The sequence below is a fragment of the Chelmon rostratus genome, chromosome 23 (assembly GCF_017976325.1).
Source record: "Chelmon rostratus isolate fCheRos1 chromosome 23, fCheRos1.pri, whole genome shotgun sequence".
In the NCBI taxonomy this organism is placed as follows: Eukaryota; Metazoa; Chordata; class Actinopteri; order Chaetodontiformes; family Chaetodontidae; genus Chelmon; species Chelmon rostratus.
In genome coordinates this window covers 5,897,922-5,922,946 of record NC_055680.1, presented here as the reverse complement: position 1 = coordinate 5,922,946, position 25,025 = coordinate 5,897,922, and the positions used below count along the sequence as shown (strand labels likewise).

The window sequence follows — 25,025 nt, the reverse complement described above, 5'->3', positions numbered from 1 at the left end:
CCTCTCATCCTCCTCTTTCTTCATGGCGCCTTATCTCTTTCTTCCCACCGTTCGTCTGATACATCATGCGCCTGGAGCCTCTCCCTCCCTCTCTCCCTCTCTGTGTCTGTCTCTCCGTCCAGAGGAAAAGCATCGACATCACTGGGTCTCAATGCAGATGTGTTGTATTGTGTGTGTACAATGCCTTCACTGTGGGAATCAGACTGCAGAGCCTGTTTGACCTGTATGAGTCCATGATCACTGTACACAAAAAACATACACACAGACAACACATACAGTGTGATCATATATGTTAATATGATGGAAGGGCAGAATGAGACAACAGAGAGCAGCAAGACATGCAAAGTACTGCATCTGTCTGGTGGAGAGAAAGTGTGTGTGTGTGCGTGTGCGTGTGTGTGGCTGCTGGAGTGTACGTACGTGTCTGTCTGTCTGTCCCTTTTTTCCTGCTTTGGCTTTCATCACAATCTGATACCTCCACCCATCTGTTCACAAAGGAGAGAGGGAGAGAAGAAGAGAGGAGAGTGGGAGTGTGTAGAGTTGGCTATCACTCTTCATCCCTGCTCCTCCTCTTCCTCTTTATCTGCGCTCTTTCTTTGTCCTCCACCTCTCTGCCAGTCTCCATCCCTCTCTCCTCCGCCACCTCCTCTTCCTCCTCTCCTCTAATCCCTCCTCCTCTCCCTCCTGCCTGTCTCTCCTCTTCTCCTCCTTTCATCTTCAGATACAGGCGGAATGGAGCTCAGCTTCCTCTCAAGACCCAGCAGGTGTGTGGTGTGGCTAATTGTACGGAAGTGTGTGTGTGTGTGTGTGTGTGTGTGAAAAATGTGCTTTAAAGTCCCGCGCATAAGAGCTTTCTTTCTATGAAGTCACATTGTGCCTGTGTTTGTAGCTACTGTATGTGTGTGTTAGCTGTGTGTGTTTGTGTATTGGAGATATCTTGTTTCCTCAGGGGAGTCCAGGCCCATTTCCACTGTCTGCTGTAGCCAACCAACCCAGCAGTGCATCGATAATCTATTAGTGTAGAAATACACATACACTCGCATGTACACACACACACACACACACGCTTGTTCCTCCTACCTGCCACTGCTGAGCACACTCGGGGTGTGTACTGCCTGTAACTGGGTGGGCCAGATATTGGCTGTACCTGAAAAGCAAGCACCACAGATATAAGAGAGCATACACACATATACACACACAACATGTATCAGTGGCACTGGCACACATATACTGTAGTAGTGCTATGCTTTAGTAAAAAGCCAGCCACACCTATTGAAGCACACACCCCCGCACAGACTTGCGCGTTCACTGCTTGGCTAAAAGCATGCAGCCCATTTTAAATACTGTACACACAGTTCAGCAGCTCAGTCCAGTAGTAGTAGGGGCCAGGGGCTCCAGCTATACACTGCTTGGAAGAGGTCACAAGCCACAAAGATTGAAACCACTGCTTTAATCTTAAACACTATGCATTTTATAAACTTAAAAATATTTTATACCATTGAGAGCCACTGTGACTAAACAATGAAAAACTTTGAGGAGGAGAGGGATGAGCACAACTACTGGTCACTTCATCAGTGCTGACTGGAGCTGGGTTTCTGTTATCTGGTAACTACTATTTTTGTGACTGTGAAAAATTTGTTGGAATCTTACATATTTAAGTCTCTCCCGTCATAATGTTTGGTAAGAATAATCCCCGAGTTAGATGTGGTTAAAGGCTGTCAGGCTATCAAAAGCAAAACTAACTAAAACATTAAAACCCATAGTTACTTATCTCTGGGTTTTAAAATTGTTGGAAACATTTGGAATAGCACAAGTACACAAATCAACAAATTCTATAACATAGGTCTGGTCATTTTTAGATATTTTAATGTGAAAATGTTACCTTTGATATTTAAACACACAATATGTTTCATGATAAGATATCAGATCAGAGCAAACCGCTCCAAAACAACAAATTTGCTAATTGCTAATTGAAATAAAGTAGTGGGAGCCCTTCAAAAGAGTGCAGGACGCTTCTTTTCTTTCAGTGAGTGACCTTGATGAGACATATGGCTCATGCACAGATACACACAGAAACACAACAACACATGATCAAAATATTAATCAACTACAAAGACAATAACACAATATGGCAGAAAATATGCAGAGCCTGTTAAAAATAAACATCTGATGTAATTCTCCATGTACATATGAAAACAGACAGATACTCAGGCGAAAAGAACCTAATGTACTGACCAACCGCAGTAATGATTACAGCTACCAGACAAGACATACACCCACCATCATTACATCCTGAGACATCCAAAACACACACACACACACACACACACACACACACACACACACACACACACACACACACACACACACACACACACACACACACACACGCAAGCGTGGAGAAATTGTGACGGACATGCACAAATAACACATGGCCAGACAAAACACATAAACAAGATACCAGCATGATGTAAGAAGGCGCAATATTAGACATCACCATAATTAAAGCTAAAGCCTGTTTATCGACCAGTTAAGTAGGACAGGAGGAGCTAAGCCCCGAAGATGCAGCCTGTTTACAAAAACACAGCCATACACAGATAGTGTAACAGCTTTTAAACACCGTGCTGCTGCCAGTCTATATTTATTGTAGCCACACACAGAACACCGCCAGGTGCCCGAAGAAAAGTCCACAGGGGCTGTGGGAATAATGCAGGAGCAGAGATACAACATACTCAAAGAAGCAATAAATAAATTATGCAAAAAGTTCAAATCCAGGACTTTAGCTCGAATATATAGTGATTTTGGGGTGTAACCTTTAGTCTTAGTTTGGTTTGATTTGTGCTTTGAATAAGGATCATTTTTATTAACAATTAATTTGCTGATTATTTGAAAAAATGCCTCATCACAATGCCCCATCAACTAATCAGTCGGCTCTAATTTGATATCAATAGACCATAGTTCTCTGTTGCACTACCATCTCAGGTGAGATGGGATTGGCTCTCAGGGTCATACATGATGTCTGATTGGCTGACGATAAGACGATCACTTCTCATGGGTGAAACAGAATACCAGATTACTAATGCTGACTGACACTAATGTAACTTCATTCTGACGAGTGAACATGAATACACATTCGTATTACTTAACTTCAGCTATAAGAACTGTGGGAATAAACAACTTCAATACTTCTTAAATGTTGCTGCTCTCACTCGTGGGCCCCAGAAATACTAGTCAGTTAAATGTATTACTTTATAAAGGTACACATTTACATATTGACATAATTTGCATGTCCTGTCTTCCAAGTCATATGATGCTTTCTTTTCTGTCCTTACTTTTAGACTCGTCGACTTGTCTAAGTTTTAATTTGCATTTAAACGCCAGGGGAATTTGTCATGAGGAACATTCCTGCACTACACACTGTCAACGTCTCCAGAGAGGAGCCAGCACATCCTGTTTAGGCTGATGTTGTATTGTTTAGTTAAATTTTCATCGCTTTATTTATGAACTGAAATTGGTCGTGCTGTCACAAATTCAAACCCCAAAGCCTAAAACCCAAGCAATCATTTCAGGTAAACCCTTAAATATTCTACCATTTTCCTCTTTGGATAATCCCTGGATTCCTGCCTTTTGGAATTCCTCCACAGATTATCCCTTCGCTTAAACCACTCCAGGGCCGGGGGGGGGGGGGTAGGTGGAGGACAAAGATGGGGAGGGGGAGAAGAGGGGAGTCTTGTTATAAGAAGTTGGATGTCTGTGAATCTTGCTGGGCTTGCAGTTCCCTGCGGACATGTTTTGTGCACGTCGAGGAATGCGCTCGCTCCATCCCTCTGTTGTAACCCCCCCTACTCCCATCCCTGGTCTCCCTCCTTTCCTTCTCCTCCTTTCTTTGTCCTTCTTTAGGGAACAAAGTCATGTAGGTAGACACAGACAGCCGGGCTAACTCACAACAGCTCCGTGATCTGCCTGACAACAGCCTGAGGGTCCACACATGGGCACACATACAGACACAAACGCACAGTCACAACAGAGAGGAAAAAAAAAGAGACCAAAGAAGGGCCCGGGGACTGAGCCTTGAGGCACTCCAACCTGGTGACACAGCAGCAGCAGAGGCAGCAGCCTCCCTCCAGGCCCCTGGCCGGTAAACCCGACTAACCACTAGTTGGAAGCTGCTCCGCTCCTGTTTGCTTACTGCCTTTGTTTGGCAGAAAACAATGACTAGCCCCCCGCTCTCTAATTTACAGGGGAGTTGGCTCATTCCTCTGGGTGGAATGTACAGTGGGAGCAGCTTGCATTTCATGACGGGGTGGAGAGATCCGTGATGAGGGGGGTGATTATCCGGAGTGGGGCTGCATTGAGGGGAGGGTGCACAAGTTTAGCCGCTATATTTAGATGACATGTCATTTTAAACTCGCAGTCTGTTCCTGTGGTCAAGGAATGAAACACTAGTATACGTGGACTTGCACTGTACTCACAAGTCTGTAGGACAAAGTGCAACCTGTAAAGTGGCACTTCAACAAAACTCACAGCAACCAGAGCTGCTGTACTTTGGCAGCGCTGCAGCCCAACAAAGCAAACAGAGAAATTCACCTTCAAACAATAAGCGATGTAAACAAAGGAGAAGTTAAACAATAAAAAAAAAACAGAATGTGTAAGACAAATAGTGAAATCCATATCTACAGAGAGAACATCAAATAGAAATCCCCAATAAACAGGCCTCAGATTGTGAGGACAAATCATGGAAGCTATTGAGCCTTTTTGAAATGCACACAAAAGCATATGCAGACAGCTGCACAATCACTCGGTCGCCACGCCGCCGCACACTCGATCCCACTGTCACCTTACTTAACCTGCGGTACACAGCGATAGCTGACAGAACGACGAGGAAGCTGTGCAACGAGAAGAAAAGCAATCCACCGTGAGCTTTTCTCACTGAGCCAGTGCAAAGACTGAAATGAAAGGGAATGAAAGAGAGTGAGAAGAAAGAGGGGAAGATGGAGAACATATGGTGTACGGGGACCTAGTTTCCTTCCCCGTCCCCCATCTCCTCTGTTTCCCCTCATCTCACACACCTGGGACCATTACTCCTCGTGGAATCAACACCCAACTAAAACTCTACTTTCTTTAATTAGTTCTCTCTCTCCCTCCGCTCTCCCTCCCCCATCCATATGCTCTCATCTCTCTGTCACCTTCTCTCTCTGTCTCTTCTCCAATCAGCTCTGTCTCTTCAGTCGCCCGTCGTTATGATCTCTGCCTGACTTGGATTTGCTTTCCTCTCTGACTTCACTCTGCACCTTTTCCTCCTGAATTTCTCATTTATAATTACTGTGTTGGACAGTGCGTCGCTCTCACACTTTCCATGTCTGTTGCCTCTGTGTGTGTGCTGTAAAGGTCTGTCTGTCTGTCTGTCTGGATATGGAGGCTGTGTGGGAAACAGGACTGAGGAGGTGTGATTATTCCAGTATTATATTCCCAATATTCCACACCATACCCAGTGTGACTATTGAATGCATGAGAGAGAGAGTGCTACACATGGCAGAGCTGCACAGGTCTCGCTGCAAGTAGAGTGAAGAGAATAATTTGAATCTGCAATCCACATAGCTAGACAGAAATACTAAAAACCCTGTGTGATTTTAGCAAGTTAAACACTGATCTGGACAGAAAGTGAAATATCAAATCTTGATGGTGCACACTGCAAGAGAACAACATCTCCTCTACAATTGAAGACTAGCTAATTTGAGCTATTTTAATGTTCATTACAGTAATTTCATTTCCCTATGCTGAAGAATTCATGATTAAATCATCAAATTGTTGTCTTGGTGGAACAAGATGTGCGTGAGATCTCTCTCTCTAATGTGTGTATAAAACTTTGTGCTGTAGCCTTTTCATAAATGCATTCAATTCTGACTTGAGCCCTGTAGCAGCGTTAAAGAAATGCTATGAGGTCCTGGTAAGATCGCCTGGTCGACTTTTGCATGAAAAATAATTTGAACATTACGTGGCCACATGAAATTGCCAGCACACGTAGGTAGTGAAGTTCATGTCTGAAATCGGCTACCAACTTGGCTCTCTGCTTTGCTTTGATGTCTGCAACCCTGACCTCAAAAGGGACAAGTCATTATATGAGTGTGTGCATCTGAGAGGGACACAGACAGGGCATGAAGGAATTTATTGCTTACTTAAATCATAGCGACCTTAAACCTGTGAGCCCACATCAAAGTTGTCCACTTGCTATGTACTACATGTGGTAACTTTCTCTTTAAATTAGAAAAAAACATACCCTTATGAACACCATGTGTAAGTTCCCCAAAGAAAAATAAAGCGGCAAAGAAAAGGCACACTTAAAGCCGAGTTGTATAAAAATTCAGGTGCAGCTGAAAAATATAAACAACTTCACCACTTCTTATAACTGTCAAGAGTAATTACAGGACACCTAGGGAAGACAGTCATTGTAAAACCTTTCATTTTTATGTAAATCCACTTGACAGTAAAGCTGTACATATCTGCCAAAACTGGATGAAGCATAACTTAAAAAGTAAATGTCATTGTTGGGATGTATGGAATTTAATTATGGGATACGAACAGGAGTTATAAAATACACAAGAGACAAGAGTAACCTACAACCTTGTGATTTATGCGTCCTAATAAGGCTGCAGCTCACTTGGGTTCATGACAGCCATTATCATGAGTTATAGCGGTCTTAATGAGAGCTGTGGTAGTGTCTCAACTCGCGGCCCAGGTCTTGACGGTGAAATAATGCAGACAGGGGCAAACAAACAAAACATGACCAGTCAATGGCCAGACAGTGCATTACACAAATTACAGGTACACACAGAGATGTTTCAGGACAGGTGCTGAGTGTATCTGGACAGGAGACTCTGCAGATTAAACGTACAACTTTAAAAAGTGTGAAAGAAAATGTACTGCAAAAACTATGTTCTAAACAGAAACAAATATTAAGTTGGATAAAGACGTGTTTGTTTTAGGGAAAGCTGCAGCCAGATGTGCCATGTAGTCAGTTTCGTCGATCAGGCATCATGGCATGTCACGTGACTGTATGAAAAAACAGTGGATGCTGTTCTGTGAATGATGCTTTTTGTTGCATTAATTAGAGGATGGAATGCAATGAAATTCAGTGGGTGGTGACGACCACATGACGCAAAAGCACTAAATCACACTGAGAAGGAAAATCCCACAACTGTGTTCAATATGCTGGAGCGTGTGCTGCAGAATGGTTCTACATGTGTGAGTGTGAGAGAGAATATGTGTGTCTCTCACTGCTTCCATTATTTCTTGCAGTGTGTAAATTTCACCTCCCTCCGCCTGGCCTGGTTGCTAGGACACCTGCTTTTCTTTGGGCACGTGCAGAGGCCTGACTGTCTGGCCTGACCTTTGACCCACAGAGCACTAACCCTCATGACCTCAGCAGTGGTTTGGCACTTCATCTGACTGACCACTCCCACCATACTTCTGCGTGCTTAGGTGTGTATGACAGAGAGAGAGAGAAACAGAGAGAGAGAGAAACACACACACACACACACACACACACACACACACACACACACACACACACACACAGTGTATATGAGAGAGTCTGGGTCAGCATGACAGGCATGACAGTGGGTGTGGGTGATTGTTGCATGTATATAAATGTGCATATTGTGGGTTCACCTCCTCCTTCCCACTCATTAATCAGAATTCAATAATATGCAACTGTTTTCATTTTTGAAGTTTAAAACCATGTTTTGTACCAGGCTGTCAACATGTTTATTCATCTGTAAAGCATTATTATGGCAATATAGGGGTCTATGGACCTGGACTTTGGACGCAGTTTGGAAACAACCAAGAAAAGCAAAGGTGCTACCAGGATAGGCCAGGGACCTGGGCGGTTGCTTAGTTTGCCACACATTCGCGCACACACACATGCACACACACACACACCTATTTAGAAATGCATGTGAATGCAGAAGCACAGAAAAGGTAAAATTCTGGGTATCACAGGGAACCAACATTATTCCACTGTGCAAATACAGCCCTGCAAACGGAGTGGGCCATAGCTCTGTGTGTGTGTGTGTGTGTGTGTGTGTGTGTGTGTGTCATACTGTCTTGATAACAGCAGACACAGGCTCGCTGGGGAGGCGTCAAGCCTTTATTTATTCATCAACCTTCTGGGAACTGGCAATGAGAGACAAGGTCAATACATTATTGCACACATGTGCGCACTCACACACACACACCCTTCATTCCACCTATAGAACTACCACATATACAGTAAATACTTTTCTAAGATACTTCTGCCAACACATATACTGTAATGACTCGTGTTAAAATGGTATCACAGTACACACACACACACACACACACACACACACACACACACACACACACACACACACACGCACACACACACACAGAGACTTGTTGGCTGACTGGGCCGTGAGTCTGAGCCCAGAAAGCACACAGACCCTATTAAACGCTGCCGGATCTGCAACACACACCCAATTAAATGCTCCAGATCAGCTGAGTCAGCACGCCAAAAGAGAAAAGACTGGAGGTTTAGACAATACAACGAGCCTTGTAACTAGGAGACACATGCGGCGCACACACACGCACACACAAAACTTCACTCGTGATCACATATTATACGGTAACATACTGCACGCCCACAAGTACAGAAACGTGCATGCAGTTACAGAAACACCCAGGAACAAAGAAAACCAACAAACACAAAGGAACAGACACACAAATAAAATGCAGTAAGACACAGGAAAAAAAACACATAGCAGTATGGGGAACACAAGCATGTGCTACTTCGCATCTGGCTCTGCTTAGATCAAGACACAAAAGAAGTAGTATGTGTAGTGAATGTGGCATTGTGTGTGTGTGTGTGTGTGTCCGTCATTTGGTCAGTGCTTTGATAGCTGGCGAATGAGGAGGAGGGCTCACCATGAGTCCAGACAGGAGAGAGAGAGGGGCCAGCCGCTGTCAGATACACAAACACAAACCACATGCAGCTGTTCAGCTTCTCCCTGAGAGGCACATGACACACACACATACGCACACACACCCAAAGTCAACCCGACACCATGGCAACCAGAGGCAAACATGATTGTTACTTGGGCAGTGGACAAGGGTGTGAGACTTTTTCACCACCACGTGCATCTCAGTGGAAATCCTCAGGTTGTGTGTGTGTGTGTTTGGCTCGTAGTGACTTGTGAGTCATCTCGTGGGTTGCGGGTCTGACTGTGGGGTAAAAATAGCCCTGCGTGTCAAACGTGGTTACAGAGTGATGATGAAACAACTGGCCGTACCAGCTGCTCACACACACATTGTTTTGGATGCACGCAGCTCCATAAAGGCATTGTCTGAACTCACTGCACAAACAGTGTTACTTGGCTGTGCCTTCTCTTGTCTCTGTGATGTGTCTGTGTGTCTGTGTGTGTGTGTAGGGGCGTCAGTATGTCTAATCTTACTTGCCCCCACTTTATCTGCGGGACACCCCTTTGCTAGTCTCACCAGATCACAGAGAGAGAGCGAGAAGAGGGGGGGGTGATGGGAGGAGGAAGACACAGAGATGAAGGGAGGGCGGCTGACCTGAGCGTTTGATGTTAAAGTTTGGAGCCGACCAAAGGAAAACTTCAAACACTGCATAGAATTAAAAAGATTACCTCCCCTGCACACACACACTTCTCTCTCTAGTAAAGAAAGCACACACACGCACACAGACACACAGCAACTATCAATCCATAACAGGTCAGCATGCCCCTCAGAGAGAGACGTAAAAAAAGAGAAAGAAAGGGATGTGTTATCTATCCTGTAGTCAGCCTCTCTTTTTGTCCGAAAAGTAAATTAAAAACTGATCCAGAGCCAGTGCTGCCTCAGTCAGCTATATAAAGAAAGGCCGACCTGAAGGGAGAGAAAGTGATCCCAGTCAGTAAGAGAGACAATGTCAGAATCATGTAATGTGACGCGCTGCATGAGCCTGAGCAGAATCCAACTGAAGCCTTTAATACAGAACCATATAATTCAATTCACTTTAACTATAACACCATTTTACACAAGTACACCGTGAAGCTGTAGGTCTGCAGCACGTGTTAATGTGTTAAGTACTGATCAGCAGGCATATTGTGACATGTATCCTGCACAGTAGCAAGGGAGGAACAGTCCAGTGTCAAGTTATAGACTGAGATATTTACTATGCAGCATCTACAGGGAAACTCATTTTGGAATATGTGACAAAATAATCTGAGCTATAGATGTTCACACAGGCTAATAATCTAAGATCACACTTGCCTCTACTGTCGATGCAGACTGACATACAGCATTTTGAAGTCAACAGAGTTCAAGTTTGTCTTCCTAACAAACAATTAACTGATTGGGATCCTGCAGCACAGTGGGGTAGTGGTTAGCACAACACGGTTTCTGGGTTTGAAACTTTTTTTCTAACCTTTGTGTGTAGAGTTTACCACGTGCCTGCGTGGCTTTTCTCCAGGTTCTCCTCCCACTGCCCAAAGACATGCAGGTTAGGCATCAGCCCGGCAGCTCTGAACAGCCCATGGGTGGCAATGTGAGTGAGAATGATTGTCTGTGCTACATGTGTCAGCCCTGCGATTGACTAGCGACCCATCCAGGGTGTACTCCGCCTCATGCCCAGACACTGGATCCAGCTTCCCTCTGTAGGATAAGCAAGTATACAGCAACTAATATGAATAGAAGGGTGGATTGATTCTGCTATAGGTTTAAAGGGCCACAGTTATTTCCAAAACTCTCTGTTGACAATTTTGACCAACCATACTTGATTTAGCTTTGAGCACAGATAGTTTTCCTGCAAAATGAGGTAGTATCTCTGTTATTCCCAACATGTTCCTCCTATGTATCTCCTAAATAAAAAGGTTCATATAATCTGATCAGAGTGTTGATTAGATTCACTACTTTTTGAGGAGAGAATAACTATTCAATATAAAAAAAATACGGCCAATAGAATGCAAACAGGACCTAAGGTGCACTGAAAATGTTCTTTTCAGGCCGTTAGAGCAGCTTGTTTCAGGGTTAATTGGGAACTGTGGTGTGAGGATTAGAAGGGGTGAGTGAGGTTGAGAGGTGAGGGTGACGGGTGGTGGGGTAAGGCCACACCAGTTCACACTGAGGAATGCAGGCCTAGCAACGGTTGTGATGCTCCCATTTGTGTTTTGTGGCCGAAGGAGTGTGTATATGACCATGTGTTTGTGCGTGTTTATGAAGACGAGTGCCAAAGTATTACTCACACATCCACTAAGGTCACTACGTAGGACAAGCTTAGCTGAGTCCTTCCAAGTCTCCAGCATCTTAAGAAGAACTCTTACATTTGTCATCTGTTTCCACTTTACGTTTTAATGTCTTCACATCCACCTATACAAGGAAAGTTGACTTAGCACACATACCTACTTCCAGCAACTGGCTCCTATACTAGAGGAACTGCTGAGGAATATGCAAACGCAGTGTTTCAGTGAGCAGAGCCTCCATATGCATCAGAGCTAGAGTCAAACCACCAGAGTAACAGTAAATGTTGGGCTCTGACTGAAATGAAGCAGCTAATATGAAGCGTCGTCCGATCAGGCCTGAAGGCCAAAATGTTAATAGCTGCTGAGAACAGCCCCACTCAAAGGCGGGATGAATAGGCTGCCATCACTGAGAGGGGTGAGGTGTGATCATCATTCAGATGGGCCTAACAGCACATATATTTCAATAGTTTCTCCTGAAAGACGTTTGCTCTTGGTTTTTACAAAAAGCGATGGAAAAAGAGGAAAAACGCCTTGCTAATTGCTGCATGACATGGGCATGCTTGTTGAACTGTTGCTTTCAGAACGTTACACTATTGTCACATGTGGCCTTCCCCTCAATTTGAGGTCAGAAACGTCTCAGGGAGGGGGTTTCAGACAACGACCACTGATAAGCACATTGTTTGAAGCATACTGACCCCTTCGCAAAAACTGAGAGTTTTTATCCTTTTACACCCACTGTGTCGTCCAGCTTTCGACTTTTGGGACACTTTCAAAGGTAACTCCTGTCGTAATAATAACCAGGTACAATTCAGAGTCCACTACTGGAACATTAAAATAATAGTGTGGCCAAAGAGGTGAGTGTCAAAGTGTTAAACACAATTCTGATGTTGCCTGAGCAGAGCAGAGACTGAAGAAGCATTTCAAGAGAAAAATATCTAATATCTATGCTTCATATTCTTGAAAAGTAGACAGGAAATAGGTTAGTATGCTGTGTGACTGAACTGTGTGTGTGTGCAAGCCGTTTGGCACCCCGACTTGTGTGTGTGTGCATTTTGTTCTTTCATGAGAGGTGTGAAGTTTGTGGTTCGGAGTCATTTCGAGACCGGCGGTGTGACAGACAGAGTGGTAATTAGAAAGTTATGGCAGAGAGAAAAAACGCTGAAAGAGAGAATAATGAAAATTTTTAAAAAAGTCAACAAATGGAAGATGAAAAGAAGTTCAGCGTCGAAGGAAGAGGGAGGGAGAGAAAGTCAAAGAGCGCAAATAAATGAACGCTGAAAATAGGTGTCGAGTGAGAGAGACTGAAGAGAGACTGAGGGAGAAAGAAGCAGTCATCTCCCCATAAAGTGTCGGAGTCAACCAGAGTTGTTAGCAGCAGCACCGTGGGTGGTTGTGGAGGACGGAGCATGCACGCACACAAAGGCGCGCGCACACACACACACACACACACACACACACACACACACACACACACACACACACCCTCAGTGAGTGATGCATGCTAGCCGGTCTGAGCCTGGTGGCTAACACTAGCCTTTATTGGTTAGGCAGCTGGTTTGATGTGGAGCCCACACACAGCGACAGGATGACAGACACACTGTAACACACACACACCACCAGCGGGAGGGGGGTGCGTGTGGGGGTGTGGGAATGGGATGTGTTGAGTTGGGCTATATGTGTGTTTATATGTGAAAAGTGCAATAGTGCCTCTGTGTGTGGGGGCTTGAAGAGAGACTGAATGTGGGTGAATGTAAAGTGGGTTGGAAGTTATGTGGGGGAGTGGGTGTATGGGTGTGTGTGTGCGTGCATGTGCCTGTGCACAGATGGATGGCTGATACCTGTAAACCTGTGTGTGTATGTGGAGTATGTGTGTGTATAGTGGGGTTTGCCTACGAGCTTGGATATCTGTGCAGATGTAAGGAACAATGACTGTGTGTGTGTGTGTGTGTGTGTGTGTGTGTGTGTGTGTGTGTGTGTGTGTGTGAAATGATGTGTGAGATACTCTGGACACTGATGGGAGATTAGGAGTGGTGCAGATAGAGTAAGATGGTAAAATAAACAAGACCAAGAGATGAAAGACAAACATAACATGAATCTGTCAGGCAGAAGTAAAGGACAAGAGAGGAAAAGAAAGAAAGCAAACGGGGAAAAGAGATGGGATGGAGTGACAGAGAAAAAAATGAGAAAGAAAAAGGGGCCACAATGACCTCAAATGATTGAGAAGAAAAAGAGTGTCGAGAGAGGAGGGGAATGATGGAGAGATAAACAGAGAGCGTGGAGTGTCTGGCCGTGTCCCAGCTTTGTCTCTGGTCTCGGGGGAGGGAGGCTGGCAGAGGCAGGCAGGCTGGCTGCTCTGGCCCAGGGCCAGGCCACACACTGTGCCACGCTGCCCAGGAAAAGCCACGGCCTGAGAGGGACAGGGGGTTGAGGGGGGGGGGGGGGCAAAGTCCAGCCCCCCCCCAGGCACTTCAACAGGCCCCAGGGGGGCCCATTGTGTCCCCCGCTCCACCACTTGACACATCTGGTCCCCTCAGCCTGGAGAGGACTCGTTCACCTTGGCACTGTGCTGCAGACCTGTCTGCGGTCTAACCTGAGCCGAAGTGGCCTGGAGCTGATTATACAGACACACGAGTAAATACTGGGACTAAAATAAACTTGGCTTTTGGCTCGACGGCGCAATATCGCAACTGAAAGCTTTGAATTATAGGTGATTACTGGCTACTAAGTTAGGCAATGTTCAGAAAAAGTGGAATTCAAAAATTTAAACAATACTCTGTGGAGTTTTCTTGGAAGCAAACAGTTATGTTTACATTCAGTGTACCATGCCCCACCTTTTCCTGTTGTATTGCTGCTTTTCTTGGCGCGTTATCACCGTCACCCACTGTCACTGGAATAGTGCAGCACGTATATTGCATCACCCGTGTGCCCATGTGCGGGTGATGCAATACATAAAAAACAGGGACCCTCTCATCAAAACACTGCTTCATGGAGCCACCAGTGGTCTGAATCTCCTCAGTGCATAAGGGCTGATTTTCATCATCAACATATCTACACATTATTTTTCCAATTAACGGTTTAGTCTGGAAAATGTCAGAAAGCAGTAAAGAATGTCCAGTCTCTCAGAGCTCCAGTTGGTGTATTCAAATCACATGTGGCATATTCAATTTACAATTTCCCCAACTTCCTAAAAGTGAGAAAAGCCTAACATTGTCACAAAAGTTGCCAGCTAATTTTCAGCTGATTGACTACTCGATTAATTGACTTGTGTTTTCAGCTCTACAGTGGATCGTTAAGTAGGCCAATGCTTTCAAAGTTGCAACAGCAGCCGGTCTAGAACAACCAGAAGATCTGGTAATAGCATGAGCAGTTACGCCAAACTGGTTGAACGTACAAAGACGGGTCCACCACATACAGACACGAGCGAGCTCTCGTCAGAAATTGAGCCGTCATGGTAACAGCTTCTCCGTGGAAACTGCACTACATAAACACAACATCACTCAAAACACTACTGAATAAATGTTAGTCGTGTGAAGCAAAATAGATGTTTAACATGAGTGAGCACTTGTCATTTAGGCAACTGTTTTGTGATCATATTTGTGCATCAAGTGGATGTTTTAGCTTCTAACTCAGCGCCGTTCTGAACGCCTCCCGTGTCTGAGAACCACACCACTGTGTTCAACCAACTCGAGGGTTCAGGACAGGCCGGGCCAACTTTAAGAAACCAAGTTTTCTCGACTTCACGTTGGACGTCAATAGAAGAGTCTTTGAGTCTTCCTGGGATCAGAGCTGCAGCAGAGGTCGTGAAAAGATCAGAATTGAAAGTCATTTGAAGGCAACTGCAGCGTTCAGCCCACAGCTGCTCGCCGACGAACTGTTTCACCATCACTTGCTACGACTGATTAAAACCCAGCCCTCTGTCTTTATAGATTTCTCAGAGTGACACAATGCTTTCTGTTTGCTTTCATCTCTTCTTCTGTTCCTTTTAACCTCTGCGTGTCTCTGTTTTGCTGCTGTATCTCTCTCTTTCCTGTTTCCAATTAATTGAGTCACTTTACTGGTATGACTGCTTATGCGGCGCATTGCCAAATCTGTGTGACAAACCGTCCAAAAACTGCCAAACAACAGTTTCATCCTTTCAAACCACGCTGAAAAGATTTATTGTTTGGTTTGAGAACATGGAATAGTACATAATCCTTTTTGCTTTACTTGTTTCTCCCCCTAATTATGAATCTCTCCATTTCCTTCCTCCTCATCCTTCCTGCAGCTCATCTGTGTCGGGTACATTTACTGTATGTACATTTGTGTGTGTGTGTGTGTGTGTGTGTGTGTGTGTGTGTGTGTGTGTGTTAGAGCAGAGCAGCCCGGGGGCACAGAGCTGACTAAACTCCATTTTCCAGCTGCCTGGACAAGCCAATCATCCACAAAACCTCAGAGCCTCCATTTCCGGAGGATGGGAGAGGACAATCGCCACGGCGACGATGCATTGGGATTACATCACTGATAGGGGGAATTAAATACGCTTTTCCAATGTGTGTCTGTTCGATGTATACATATATTTTGGCACAGGAAGGAGACTGGGAGTGTGTGTTCACTCATATCCAGTGTCTACAAAAATGACCTCTGTGTTGAATGCACAATCACTAAAGCTCAAGTTACTACCAGCCCTTCCTCTCTCTGTCTCTCTCTGTCGTGATATAAGGTTACCACTGGCTCCAGACAGCCAGGCTAATGCTCCTCCTCCTCCTCCCTCACCTCCCTCTCACCTGACCGGAGGAAGGGAGGAAGGCAGGGAGAGTGGGACGGAATAAAAGGATGAGAGAGCAGGAACATGAAGGGGGAGGGAGGGAGGAGGAGGGAGGAGGATGGAGGAATTGAATGGGAGGGAGGGGTGGAAGGAGAGGAGACGCACACAGACAGGCAGAGATTTATACGGATGGAGAAAGAGAGATGAGAGTGAGTGATTGTCTTGTCCACCTGCGAGATTGCTGTGAGGAGAATGGACAGGAGATACAGACACCACACACACACACACACACACACACACACACACACAGAGACACACACACAGACACACACACACACACACGAGGAGACACAAGATCACGGGTAGCCACAGCAGTCAATAGACAGAAACCTAAGATGGCGGAAAATGGGGGGCCCATAAGACCCTGCCTGCCCTGCTTGTCTCCCCCTCTCACAATCGAACTATGCTAGGGGCCCCATCAGGGTCATGCACACACATACACAGAGACACGCACACACACACACACACACACCCCTGACCCTGCCCTTCCCCCAAACGAGCCCCTTATTGATGAGGTCACTGGCCGAGAGGTCATATCCCAGTGACGGAGGGAGAGATGGAGAGATCGAAAGAGTGGAGACTGAAGGAGAGAGAGGAAACAGCAAAGCTCGTCTTTGTCAAACTATCAAGACGATCTTACACAAAACATTTGTTATTGCACAAAAAATAAAATGTGGTTTCAAACGTTCATCAGTTAGAGGTGCGTACTCCGGCTGTCGACACGTACGAAAACCCCCTTGAGACGAGTGGAAAGTCTTTCAAACTACAGAGAAGCTGAACAACACCTGCTGCTTCCTACTGTATTTCTCAGACACTTCAAGTGGCTCAAAACTACAACGCCCACTTCCTTTAGCTGGAACTTAGTGTTGTTTATGTGTGCGCGGACGTTAAAAAAAAATGCGGCTTTTGGTCCAGCCTACATGTCCATTGTCTCCTCCAACATGTCGCAGTAAGTCAGCGTGACAAGTGAGTGTTTACAAGAAACAGCGAAGGAAACAGATTTGATGAGAAGCTTGTTTCGTCTTCCTGTCTCTCACATTGTTATGAGAAACACTCGCTTTGTCAGTCATTCTCTCTCTGTCACACGCACACACGGACTCACAAACCGACTGGCATACTGGATGGCACGCACTCGTACAGATACAGGTTTAATGAGACAGGTGTGTGCTGGTGGGACACAGGTCGCTGCTGTCTCAGCAGACCCTCTCAGACTGAGCCCCCCTGCTCAAAATGTATGTTCCTGTGAAAAGCTAATTGAGCTAAGCAAACAGCATAAAGCTAAAGACAACACATTTCTTTAATCCTTTAAGACCGATGACTTCTTTATTTACATATTTAACTGTTTCAAAATCACACAAAAGTAAAAAGAGCCCGGAGCAAAAGTTTGGGCACCCTGCATGGTCAGTATTGACTAACTCTGTCTTTGGCAAGTATTACAGCTTGATAAAGGCTTTTTGTAGCCAGCTGAGAGCCTTTCAGGTCTTGTTTGGGGGATTTTTGTTCATTCTTCCTGCAAAAGGCTTCTCGTTCTGTGAGATTCTTGGGCCTCGGGGGACCGTGAGGGCCATGGCAAAACCTTCAGCCTGAGGCAGTTCATCGTGGATTTTGAGGTCTATTTGGGATAATTGTCCTCTCTTGGTGTGATGTTTTCTTCTAGAATTTGTTGGTATTTAACTGAATCCATTCTTCCTTCTACCAGTAAAATGTTCCCCGTGCCACTGCAAAACAAGCCCAAAGCATGATCGATACACCGAGAGCTTAACAGCTGGAGAGGTGAGTGTCAGCATGAGAGGGAGAAAGCGTGCACGTGGGAGAGAGTTTGTGTACAGAGGCAGAAGTGAAACTGAAACGTCATGGTGACAGCCTGAGGTTAACCTGTGACAGCTATGAATGTGTCCAACGACGGCTGAAAATGTGTTCTGCAGACCTTCATCACATGACTACTCCCTGCGTTCAGAAGCGAATGACCACTTCACGTGATAATATCACATGATCTTCCTCAGCAGGTGAATTTTGCTTAGGTGCAATGTTAATTTTTTTTTTTATAGATGATCAAAACCTCAAGAGCAGTAAGAGCAAGAGCTCAGTATGTCTCTCACTTAATGCTAAAAACATGTGCTCTGGTCTGAATTCACAAATGTATGTCATCGTAAAAAGTACTGATTGACAAAGAGTTAGATAACGGCTTCTGGAGCCTCGCTCATCTCTACACTGAAGGGTTATATCTGAGTTTATGTCTGTTTCCATCAGCGCAGTGTTTCATCAAATGTGAGCGGATGTGTGAATAAGGTGAATTGTTACCCTTGATACCCTCCCAACAACTCAGATGTCATAGAAACGCCTCCACAGTCGTATTTACTTCCTTTATTGTCTCATTCAAGTGCAGTTCAGCTTCTAATGGTAGTATTTTCAGCAGCGCGTCAGAGACAGTGAGCCTATGTTGCAGTATTTTATCCTGATTTATATGCCTGCGCTTCAGTTTCTCCCTTTACTGAGACTCATTTGGGAAAAAAAAGAGAAGAAATGCCATCTACACCTTCATTGTACAATGTACCTCGACATTTTCAAGGAGTCGCAGAGTCACAGATAAAAATAACTCAACAGCAGAGAGACACAGAGATAGAGAGGAAGGGAAAAAAAGAGCGAAATGGAAGAAGACATGGAATAAAGAAAGACAGTTCAGCTGTGTTGCCTTCCTCTCTGTTTATCTCGCTCTAGCTCCCTCTGCTCTCTCTTTAAAGCCAGCATTATCTTAAACTGCATAATCATCTCCTCTCTCTCTCCTTCGCTTTCATCTTCCTCCTCCCTCTCTCCTCCCTCCGTCTTTCTGTCGTCGTCTCTGACATCAAATTTCTACTTCTTCATCACCCACCCCCCCTTCTCTCTGTGCAGGGGCTGTCAGCAGTGATCAGAGGGATAATAAACTGTCACTGTGCTGCATGGAAAACACACACACACACAAACAGAAGAGATGGAAAGACGTGCAGAGTGGCGAAGCGAACTTTTCTGTGTAAACAGATAAATATTGGCAGTAACAGTGTGTTGTGTTATTCACCATGACACCTGCTCTACCCTCACACTCAGTCTTTTACTCTCTTCATTTTTTTAAGTCTCCATCTGAATCCCAGCCTGTGAAGCAGAGAGAGAGATTACTGAAATTCCATCATCCAAAGTCTCCCTGTCGCTATCTACCACAGACACGTCAATGTATGCAGACTTTGCTGCTTAAACCCACACAGCAGCACACTGAAGAACATCAAACACACACGCGCTTGCATGTGCCCGTGACCCAAACACATGCACGTGGCGCTGCGGTGATGCAAACTTGGCACGTCTGATTCCCACGGACGCTCACTTTCATTTTAACACCCGCTCTTTCTTGCTCTCTTACCTCTGCTCTTTCTTCTCTGCTGACTCTCTTTGTTTTCTGTCTGAGGCGGAGTGCACAGCAAGCAGAGGGAGAGAAGTAAAAAGCCAGAAAAAGGACGGACGAGATAAAGGAGGAAAAGAAAAAGAGCAAAAAAGAGAAGAAAAAGAGCAAAAAGAGAGGAAAAAGAGCAAAAAAGAGAAGAAAAAGGGGGAAAGCGACTGGGCTCAGCTACTCAGATACTTTTCGCTTCTTCTATTTCTGAGCTGCAAGCCGTGTGTGTGTGTTATTTCTATTTTTAAACCACTGCACACAGGCTGACTGCTTTATTCTCTTCCAATAAGTCCCACTGACTGCACAAGTGCACACTAGGAAACTTTCTGAGTGTGTGCGCTCATGCACATGTGTATAATGTTTTCCATTGTTACAGAAGTGGAAACCATGTGCACGTGTGTGTGACTGTGTTCTTGAAAACACACCTACATTTACTAAAGCCTGCCGAGATGCTCTCATTCCTGATCACTTTTTATATTTGTGTTTCCATTTCAAGATGAACTTGTGACGTTAATGCCATGTGAATATGAATACCATGTGAATACATTTCTTGCAAAGAGGAGGGAAAGACAGACAGACACACACACACACACACACACATGCATGCACACAAGTTATCAATAAGAGTACCATGGTGATAACCCAAATGAAACCAGTGGGAGAGCTAAGAGCCCAGCTCCAGCCACAGCTGGGGCTCCTGCTTGTGATCTTATCTTTGCCTATGCATGCTCACACACACACACACACACACACACACACACACACACACACACACACACACACACACACACACACACACACACACACACACACACACATCACAACTAATAATGCCTGTAATTGTTTTGTTTTCACATGAAGTGAGTGAGTGCCACCTTCTGCCTCCCAATTTTTCACTCATCCCTCTTCTTCCTCCATCTCTCATTCTGAATAACTGATTGTGAGGATTATTATGAATGAATTATTCGGGGCTGTGGGACGACCATGTGTGTGTGTGTGTGTGTGTGTGTGTGTGTGTGTGTGTGTGTGTGTGTGTTGTGTCATTTCAAAGCCAGCCATGCTCTATTAGCGGAGTTTGATTCATAAGTAGAAAGCCTAAATTCAGTGATTCCCCTGGCAGCCGTCGGCACAATAGATCCATTACACACACACACACACACACACACACACACACACACACACACACACACACACACACACACACACCCACACATGCACGCACGCACGCACGCACGCACGCACGCACAAGGTTGATTCAAACTACACACACACTGAGTAGGAAAAACTAAATGACAGCGGAAGGAGAAAAAATGTATCCGTGAGAGAGAAAGCTGAACAAAGAGAGGATGAGAGCCAGGAAACAGGAAGTGTGGAAGGAGGAAATGAGAGGAGGAAGGAAACAGAAGGGGGAGAGACAGAAAAATGTGTAGACAGAGCGGATGCTTTGTTTCGGCCCACTTGTGAGGTGACGTACAATATTCCTGCCTCTCCAAAAACGAACAAAAAGGTCATTCTTTGTGTCGCCACTGCCTCTTGGCAAAGCTTGATCATTGACTAGCACAGAGTATAACATGACTCAGAGCTACACCTCAGATCTAGCTTGATCAGGATATTAAACTCCACCCGCACTGCCTGGAGAGCAACATGCGCAAATCAAATGCTGCACAAATAAAGTCAGACAGTTGACTGCAACTATTTATGACACCAGCAACTGTGTCATAAATAAATAATTGATTATGACTCTGTGTGACTGATCCTAACCCACATTCTCAGCCTCAACCTCAGCCTACTCCTGTGCACGATGTGTGTCATTAACACACACAAAGGCACAGGAGGCAGATGAAGGCTTCTGTTATTTGACTTTCTGTTCAGTGGGTGGTGCATTAAACAGCAAGAGACTCATTTTCATTTATAAAGCCAAATATTGCAAAATTGTCTCAGAGCTTTACCATCTGAACAATATACGACACTCTTTATCCCCACACCCTCGACTTGTGCGAGCAAAACCTCCAAAAACTACAAAGCCACATTAAAGTTACAGCTTCACTACACTGCTTGCTTATGCATATATGCAAAGTACATAACGTATAGGAGAGTAAAGCTGTTGTCCAGGTTGCATGAAAGCTACAACAAAAAACGTAGAAATCAACCCAGGCAATTAACTTCCATCTTGGCTATACGAGAGTTGGCATGGCAAGCACATACAGCCATGCATTATGGGAATCAGCAGTAGTGAGCTGTAACATGTCATCAGATTGACTTATTATTTGTTTTTATTAATCTCTTCTCATTTAATTTTGATTAGTTTATCTTACAGTATCAAAATGCCAAATCACCTGGCCTATAGACCTTTTTTAAGACATTGAATCATACATAACATTACCTGTAATACAGGGGTCAGCAATTGCTGTTCAGCAGGGTACAGATATAGGGTGTGAAGTGAATAGTGGTGATGACCAGGAGTTGGGTATGGGGAACTGAGAGGGTGGAGGGGGTTCAGCGGTACGTGACGCCAGGCGCGTACCCAAAGTTGCCTGGCTTGTGTTCAAGCACACCCCACTTCAGCTGGTGAGCCCCTAGTCCCTGGAGAGTTCCCCAGCATAAACCCACAGGCATTAAACACGTACAAAAACATACAACCCCTCCACACCTAAAACACCAGAAAGATGCAAACACTGAGAGGTAAAAGACAGCATAAGTGCACAAGAGTCCAAACACAGAGGTACAAAGGAATGGGCATGAACACAAACACACACAGACTAGGACGATCACACATAAACAAAGGCCCAGACCGATGCATGTAATAAGAAAACACGCTCAAATAAACACACACAAACATGCAAACTTCCATGCATGCAGGCAAACACACACACACACACACCACTTTGTGTGCAGAGCTTCTTCGGATACGGCCCCAGCCCCACACAACAAGCTGCATGAAATATTCAGTGAATTTTTCAACATGTGCTCTTTCCCCTTTCGCACGTGTAGAAGTGCAAAAAAAAAATGTAGGAGGGAGAGCGATGGGGAGACAGGAAGGAGGGGGAGAAGGAGTCAATGAGGGCAAAGGCAGAGCGAGCAGCAGGAGAGAGCGGACGAGCGAGCCAGAAACTGACTGGAAGATGCAGAGAGAGAGACGAGAGAGAGAGAAAACCCAGCTGACTCTGTTCCAAGCTACTCCCCTTAGCAACAGCCCTGGCTCAGCCTGCGTCCCATTGGCCAGCTGACAGCATGCATCACAATCCCATGCATGGATCCTCAGCCAATCAGGGGTTTCCTTGCAACTCTGCATTTTGGATTTCATTTTCACCATGGCAACACAACCCTGCTCTTGGCCCTGGATGTGGCCTGTGTAGTGCATGCGTGCACACACACACACACACACACACACACACACACACACACACACACACACACACACACACACACACACACACACACACACACACACACACACACACACTGACAAGCCTTGATGAGCTCAGCCCAAAGCAATTAGTCTGACAACACCAGCGATATAAACAAAACTCACATGGCAGATGAGCTAACTCAAAAAGCTAACTGTGCTGTGTCTCCACACCTGTGAGTGTGTAATTGCATGTGTCTAAGTGTTACAGACACACACACAGTGAAAAACATTGGGAAGCTGGAATAATATCCAGCACGGGCAGCCCAGGATCAGTACCTACTGACACTCGTGATGAGGAGAGGAAACACACTGTCACACTCTGTGTTTGTCCATCTGTCAGTGTGCATCCTCCAATGGAAGTAAACTATCCTCACAGTCATCTCTCACGCTCACTCTCCAGGTTGGAAGGGGAAACCTCAATCTGAAATTGCTTTCACACATGTACTTATTCTGCAAATGCTCTGGCAGTTTCAGATGTTGGTGTCGGGTCTGAAAAGGACCTCACATAGTTTTTCTGTAAAGGTTGCTCTGGCAGTTAGCCCTCCCAAGACCTGGTGATGTTTGAATAACTCTTTTATACACACACAAGGTTACTTCACAATACACACACACGCACGCGCACACTCAAGGTTACTTCGCAACAAGGTTATCTAACATGTGTATTTACTGTCGGTTCTTTACAATGCTGGATACTGCAACACAAATAAAGACAACCATCATGGAAACTGCCTGCACAATAGAAATCAATAGAACATTCACAGAACGTGAACACAACAGAAATCACAAGAGAAGTAAAAAGTTTGCCCATTCAGATTTGTTATGATATAGTTTCACATGTGTTCAACTGCGTAAAGAACAGGAACTAGAGTTCTGTGTCATATCTAATCCAATCTAATCTAATGGATTATGAGACCATCTGGGACAGTCACATGTGACCAATAGCAATGCTGAGAGAAACATACAGTAAGTAGGCACTGGTGTGACGGGCACCTTTGGTTAGTGCATGTAAAACATACGCATCCCTGAAAAGGAATACGTGACTATAGAACATGGATGGATGCATGGGTGGATGTTTAATGCAGGAAACACATTCTGTTTAAACATTCAGCACAACCTGACTACATTTTGTGTGTAAGTGTATATAATCTTCTTCGTGCTTCTACTGCACGTCCCCGTTCTAATGAGCTTGAGCTGATGTAAGTGAAGGGCTGCAGCAGGCTACATAGCAGGTGTCTGTTCCGGCGTCTTAGCCCTCTCTGATCCATAAGACACTTAGAGCTGTTTGAGTGATTTCTGTGGCACTGCAGAAACAAGCTTACTGGGATGAGTCCTTAACAGCGCACTTCATACATTTCAAACACACATGCAGGCAGACAGACACAGACAAGGTAACTAGCTGTGTCCTCTTTGTTCTCTCAGTGAGGCGAGATAGATAAAGGGTGTGAGAGAGGCAGGGAGAGTATCAAAGATATAAAGACAAGAGGCGAGAGATGGAGGGGGGCAGAAAGACAAAGAGAGAAGTAGTGAGAGAGGTAGAAAGATGTATGAGACGGGCCAGCTCCTGGAGAATAAGCAGGAGGAGAGACAATGAATAGCAGCTCCTCTGCAGACAGACACATGATGAATGGGTCTGCTGCCTAAAAAGCCAGCATGTGTCTGTTCACCCCACAGTGTTCATGTGTGTGTGCGTGTGTAACTACAGAAGCGATCCATCTGGGCCATTGTGGCAGTGTCCACACTAGAGGCTGATCTCCAGTATCCCCTTCCCCATCCCACAAAACCAGCCATCAGCTCCAAAAGCAGCACTCGGGGTCAGTTGTCAAACTTAACAGCAGGTAATTAAAAGTAATAGCAGAGCTTCCTCTTGGGTTTGATGAGAGGCGATGCATGTATCCCACCAACAGCAATTAGTCAGCCAATTACCCCAGGGCCTAATTATAACCGCTGTCCATAGGAAGGCTTTGGGAGGGACAATAATGGGCTCTTATGGTAGCCTGTGTTTATCTAAACGATCAATGATTAGCATGATCACTGGCAAAGGTCAGCACCTCACATGAAGGGCTCGCCGCCTAACTGACATTTCTGCTTTGCTGCAGTTAATTGGTGCAACAGTAACAAAGTGCTGTTTTCTAT

At 45.1% G+C, this 25,025-nt stretch overlaps 1 protein-coding gene across 1 annotated transcript in view; it reads right to left on the bottom strand.

Moving 5' to 3' along the window:
- kdm6ba (lysine (K)-specific demethylase 6B, a) overlaps positions 1–25,025 on the bottom strand; it is a 93,868-nt gene that overhangs the window by 58,383 nt on the left and 10,460 nt on the right. The window contains exon 4 of the mRNA XM_041964995.1: positions 1,081–1,147. The gene's annotated coding sequence lies outside the window, so the exon portion shown is untranslated. The remainder of the gene's footprint in view (positions 1–1,080; positions 1,148–25,025) is intronic.